Genomic DNA, 6000 nt, shown 5'->3' with positions numbered 1-6000 from the left:
CTTCAAAATTGTTTGAGACCCAAAAGTATAAACAAAACAAAAAATACCTCCAAAATTTGAAAACAAAGGTGAAACACAGAAAAAAAATAAATGTTTAAGTATCTACAAAAAAGTTGTTATATCAAATAACAATAATTCAAGTCAAGTCTTCCATAATCGTGAATAAATGTGATTTAATGGGGGATGTGAAATACATGCATAATATCCAAACAGGTTTAATATGGTTTGAGATGATGCTTCCAATAGTATGTTTGCCCTGAACCTGGGAGGACATTAAACCATCCTGAGAAAAGACCACCAGAGCAACTGTGAAATAGAAAGGAGGCAGGAAACAATGCATACTTTATAGGTCCTCCGTGCTGGCCATTTTATTTCACATACATCACTGAAATAAAGGCATGAGGTTATGGTAAAGACCCAGAAACTAATCCTATAAAAATGGTTTCTTCCTCGAGCAGCCTTGTTTCACTTGTAGCAGTGACTGACATGGAGGCTGGTCAACTTTGACCTTCTGGAACAGAGAACATCCATCTACTGTCCTAGCAGTCTACTGACCTCAGTCCGAATCCCACAAACAAGCATCTAATTGCTAGAAAAAGTTCAAGTTATTAATAAACAGATACAGGCAGAGCAAGATCTCCACATCCCACAAAAAATAATTATGGTGGTTTTAGAAACAAGCTATGACTTGCTAGAAAACTTGCTAGGCAACTTCCAGCCCTTGGCAAATCTATATACTTTGTTTTGTTGCCTTTATAAAATATATTAATAAAATAATAGCAATAAGGCTCTGAAAAGATGCAATGCGTAGATGAAGCCCTAAGGGGGTTTTATGGAGTGGAGCAATCAGAGGATGGTAAGCAGTGCCTTTTCGCTTAAGAAAATTTCAGTGGAGGTTTTTTTTTTTTTTATTAATTTCAGATTTAAAAATTATTAAAAATGGGACTACATGCACAAACTATAATCTCATTGATGAAAATGACAGCCTAAAATCCTATTTCAAACCCAATTTTCAATACATGGAAGCTGTTCCTGAGCATCTGAGTCATATTAGGATATTCTTGTTAAAACTACTACAGTCTGTGGAGAAAATTAACTTTCTGAAGTATCCCATAGGTGCAGAAGTTATGGGCTTCTAAAAATTAACATTCAATTTTCTAAAATATATTGCTGGGTTTTCCTAGGATTGTATCTTCAAATAAAATAGTCATCATCTCTATTAAATGTATACAAATTTAAATTATATACAGTTTTTAATATAACTATGGTATGATAATCTTATACTACATATCTGACATTATATCCATTTCTCTACTTATGCATCTTTCTCTCTGATTATTTAAAATGAAACAGCTCACAGGCGTTTTATTAATGTGTCTGTGAGAAAAGAAAGGCAGAGGCAACTGCCTTCCACGGCAATCAACCACTGCCACATTATTTTCAAATTTTCATCATGAAATTGCATTTATGAACAGTTACCCTGGGGGAGGGGAGGGTTGAATATTACAAGAAACCGAAGTGAAGAGGCAAAGACAGTCAGAACCCAATGATCATTTCAAGGGCAAATATCAGGCCAGACTTAATTTTTTGAATAATTGAGCATTATCTTAATGTCTTATGTGTTGTTCTGGATATAAATATGTGGCTTAGAATATCTCCCTTCCCTGAAACCACACCAGAGAATCAAGAACATATGTCAGCTTCCTCTGACTGCATGGAGTTGGTAAAGGGGCAGGAGTCCCGTGGAGTGACAGGGAGAGTCAGGCTGGCAGTCCCTAATTGCTCTATTTGCACTTTAATGGTTCTCTCTGCTGTCTTCCTTTTACTGAACTCCTATTCATGATCAACAGGGTGTATGTATAAGGTAATGACTGTGCTTTTACAACTTTTTAAACTACTTAGAGCCACTTGCACATTTGAGAAGAATTCCATTTGCAGAGACCACACTATTACATTAGTTGAGTGAATATGCATTTTAAGGATTGCATGTTAATGAGACCAAGTAGAATTTGGGTATTTGAAAACAACTGACCAGGCATGCAAATGCTGGGACTCTAGGTACAAAAGGTAGTTCTTGATTGGGTCGTTGATTTGCATAATTGAAGTAATTTCCTTTGTGCTTTGCTTTACTCTGACCATGAAATTCACCAGACCATGGAGGAGGGTCTCAGGTCAATTAGAATGATGACACATTTTAAGCCTTCCTCTGCTCCAGTTGCATTTTCAGGCAAACTGGTTATCTGCTCTGTGGTAGGAAGGGTATGCCCACTAGGTTAGATCAATTGAGAATTTTTCTCCTGTGTTCAGATCAGGGAAAGACAGAGAGCCAGAGCCATCACTTTCCGTAGTCTTGAACCCTGGAATGTGTTTGCTTAAGCTCAGAGAAAGGGTATAGAAGGGAGATCAAAAGAGTGGACAAAGTAGGAGTTAGAACAGGTTTTGATCGCGTCCTTGTGGCCATTAAGTTCTACAACACCAATCGATCATGTCCCCATTCCAGCCCTCAAAAGGCCCCAGGTAGAATGACCAGAGGAACTAGGCTGAGGACCAAGGGAAAGAAATCTGGGTCAGATGGTAAAACCACTTCCTAAAGCTCGAGGTGACCAAGCTCATCAGAGTAGGTTTGGGAAACCATGCTCAAGTTGGATGGAAACTATGAAAAGACCATTTTTACAAGACAGAATAAATGGCTGTTTTATATGGTTCAATTCAGCTATAAGGTATCTGTTTTGCTGGAGTAGGTGTCCTCCTCAGTAAAAGAGTCCTGGGAGAGTCGGGTAGGTGTTTAGTGAGGTCCTAGAGGTTCTGATGCTGATTCCTTTCAAAACATTCTATTTTCTCCTTAAGTGTTGGTTTTGAAGAATAACTTTACAAGTAAACACAGGTATAGCATTTGATATTTATGAACTGCTTCAAAACATTTAATCTGATCACATCCTCAGAGCCCTATCAGCAAGAAACCCATGATCATTCCTTGGCTTCCAACATATGGCACCATCCTCTTTATTCCCCCATGAATGGGCCATTCTTTTTCTAAACTCCTAACTGGCTCTTTTGTGTTGGCTGCTTGTTTAAGGGTATTTCTCAGGTTCAAGTCTCATTCCTCTTCTCTACCCCAGAGACATCACTCATTTTTATACAAATGACCTTGACATTTTTATCTCTTTCCTGGACCCTCTCCCTAAACTCTACTTCTACCATTCAAACTGCACGTCAGACACTTGGTACTTAATTTTCCAGCATTGCCTCAAACTCAACAACTTTATGGCTGAATTCATCATTTCTTTTCCATCCTCCCTTCATCCCTTGTGGCTCCTCCTTCTGACTTTCCACTTCAGTTAATGGCATCATCATTCTCCCAGTTATCAAGGTGCAGTTTGTTCCCATCACCTTGGACTCCTCTTTCTCCCTTGTCTTCCACATTTCATCAGTCATCAAGGCCTTCTGATTATTCTTTCATAATTTCTCTCTACCAGCAGTGTCAGAGAATGGAGGTAGGAATTGGATCATTTACCCATTACAGAATACACTGTTACCTCACTAAGCCAAGGGACCCTCAGGTAATTTCCTTCATGTTCCATGTCATTTGTGTCCTAGGCTTTCCCTTTTGAGTGGTAAGAAATAATAAAGTCAAGACCATCAGATAAAGAACAAGCAAACACAGCTTCCCTGGGGATATCTGGCTTATGGTTGCTGGGTTGGGGAACTGAGGTAGAAAGGGGCTTTTGTACAGTTTTGTACAGTTTACTTGGGGGATCCAGACTTTAAATTTGCAACACTAAATAAATGGAAAATCAAGGAATTCCAAGGAAGAGTAGAAAACTCTACAGAGAAAGATAGATTTGGCCCTGAGATCCCAATTTGCTGCAATTTCAAACATTATTTTAGCCCTCAGGACAAAGAAAGTGATACATTGCAACTGTCAAAAAAAAAAAAAACCCCAAAAAAAAAACAAAACCCTACTCCATTTTCTTTTCTATTTCTTCCTTCCGAGTAGAGGTATAGGTACAAATTGCTGCTTCAGACTGGGCTGATGGGGGAAATAATGTAAAATTTTAAAGAAGTCATCTCAGTTAATTAGATGACTGAGGATGGAGTACAAATGTGACCATGGACACAGAGGAGGAAAAGGAGGCACCACAGAGATGCTCGATAACCTTAGGTTTTAGTGACTTGGGGTATAATTATTATAATAATCAAGTATGCCTACAGTATACTGTATAAGGATTATAAGGAGAGAATAAATCAGTAGACAAAAGGGCCAAGTATATTGATGTGTACATTAGGGAAGCAATGATATATAAGTTATCATAACCATATATGCCCAAGCAATGATTATAGCCTTCAACCCCTGGCTTGTTATCTACAAAGGGGCGATAGAGCACAGGGGTTTGAATATAAATGCGTACTGGGCAGATCTGGATTTGAGCCTTTTCTTGGGCCAATCACCAGGTTACTTAATTTTTAGGCTTGAATTTATTTTTTTCTATGAAATGGGAATTATGATGTCTACTTCACAGGTTGTAAGGATTTAATGAAATAGTGCACAGAAAGCACTTAGCTTTAGTATAAACTTTAGTAAAAGCACAATTACCCATAGGTTTTATTAGTGTTAACATTCTTTTTTCATGCAAATATGCACCAAGAAATCAAGTCAAACTGTGGACAGTGCTATTTGTTTAGGCAAATCTTTATACTTCTTAACCTAGAGTCAGAGATCCACAGGTGAAGAATATATAGATGTTGGTGAAGGTTGCTTTGTGAATTGGTAATAGCCTTAGACAAGGAGTTCAGAGCTCTCTTATGCTTAAGCATGATAATTTAGTGTGCTTGAACAACCTGTAACACATTCTGGCAAACTGTCATCCATCTTGGTAAATTACAAAGCCAAATGCTTTAATGAAAGCATGATGTCTGTCAACCTTAGGCTTAGGGTAACTCTCATTTGAGACAGAGAGCCATCGATGGTATCCAGCCACAGGCAGTTCTCCCCAACACCTTCATTGTGAATGCCAATGGTTCTCAAGGAGAAGAGAGGAAGATGAGTATCTCAACACAATCTACTTGAATTGCTACAAAAGCAGTTCAAAGGGCACCCCAATGGGAAACAGATATTCCAGGAGAGAGAGAGAGAGAGAGAGCGCCTTCTCCTGTGTTTCCTTCTAGCAAGATGGAAAGAATAGAGAATTTTCTTTTCAGGGACAGTGTTCTGACATCAAAATATTAATCATCCAACACTGTGAACAAGTTATTGGAAGGGAGACTATGAAACTTCAGTATTTCCCAAGGAGAAGGCCTTAAAAAGTTTAAAGAAATCTTTGCAAATTATAAATATACCTGTATTATTAATATTATTTATTTCAGAGATCAGCATTCATTAAAGTGAAATATGCAGTTAATGGGTTATTTTGTGGTTTATCTTTTGCATCACCATTAAATTTGAGGGTAGGTACATACATGCATTCCCTTAAGTATGCTACAAGGCAGAATGGCTTCAGTTTTTTTGTATTTATTATTGTTACTGTTGGCTCATTAATAGCCAATTAATTATTCCTAATGAATTATCAAAGGCACTCATGATACCTAGGTTCTTCTTTTTCACTAACTAGCTCAAATATAGGAAACAATATTTTCTGGAAAATTTTTTTTTTAAACCCATTTCTTCTGTCCACTATTGACCTCATCTTGAGCCCTTCCACAGGCCAATGACGGCTAGAAGGAGGAGTAAGGAGAAGGTCGCTAAAGTGGAGAGGCAGTAACAGCTGTCCCATGCTCCGGCTCAGTGCCGGGGGAGGAGCTCCAGTAAAGTACATCAAATCAACACCACCCCGCCTGTTCCTTTGTCCTTTTATAGACAACTATTAAATTAGCTTTAAGTTCCCTGTGGGTAGGAATATAAGGTCTACTTTCAAACTGTGTTCAGGATCTAGTTCCTTACTTAATGTTAAATAATAACAGTGCATTTTAATTGGCCTACTTTCAAAGCACCAGATTAAATTA

This window comes from Mustela nivalis (genome assembly GCF_964662115.1).
Source record: "Mustela nivalis genome assembly, chromosome: 16".
NCBI classification, from domain to species: domain Eukaryota; kingdom Metazoa; phylum Chordata; class Mammalia; order Carnivora; family Mustelidae; genus Mustela; species Mustela nivalis.
This window is presented reverse-complemented; position numbering follows the sequence as displayed.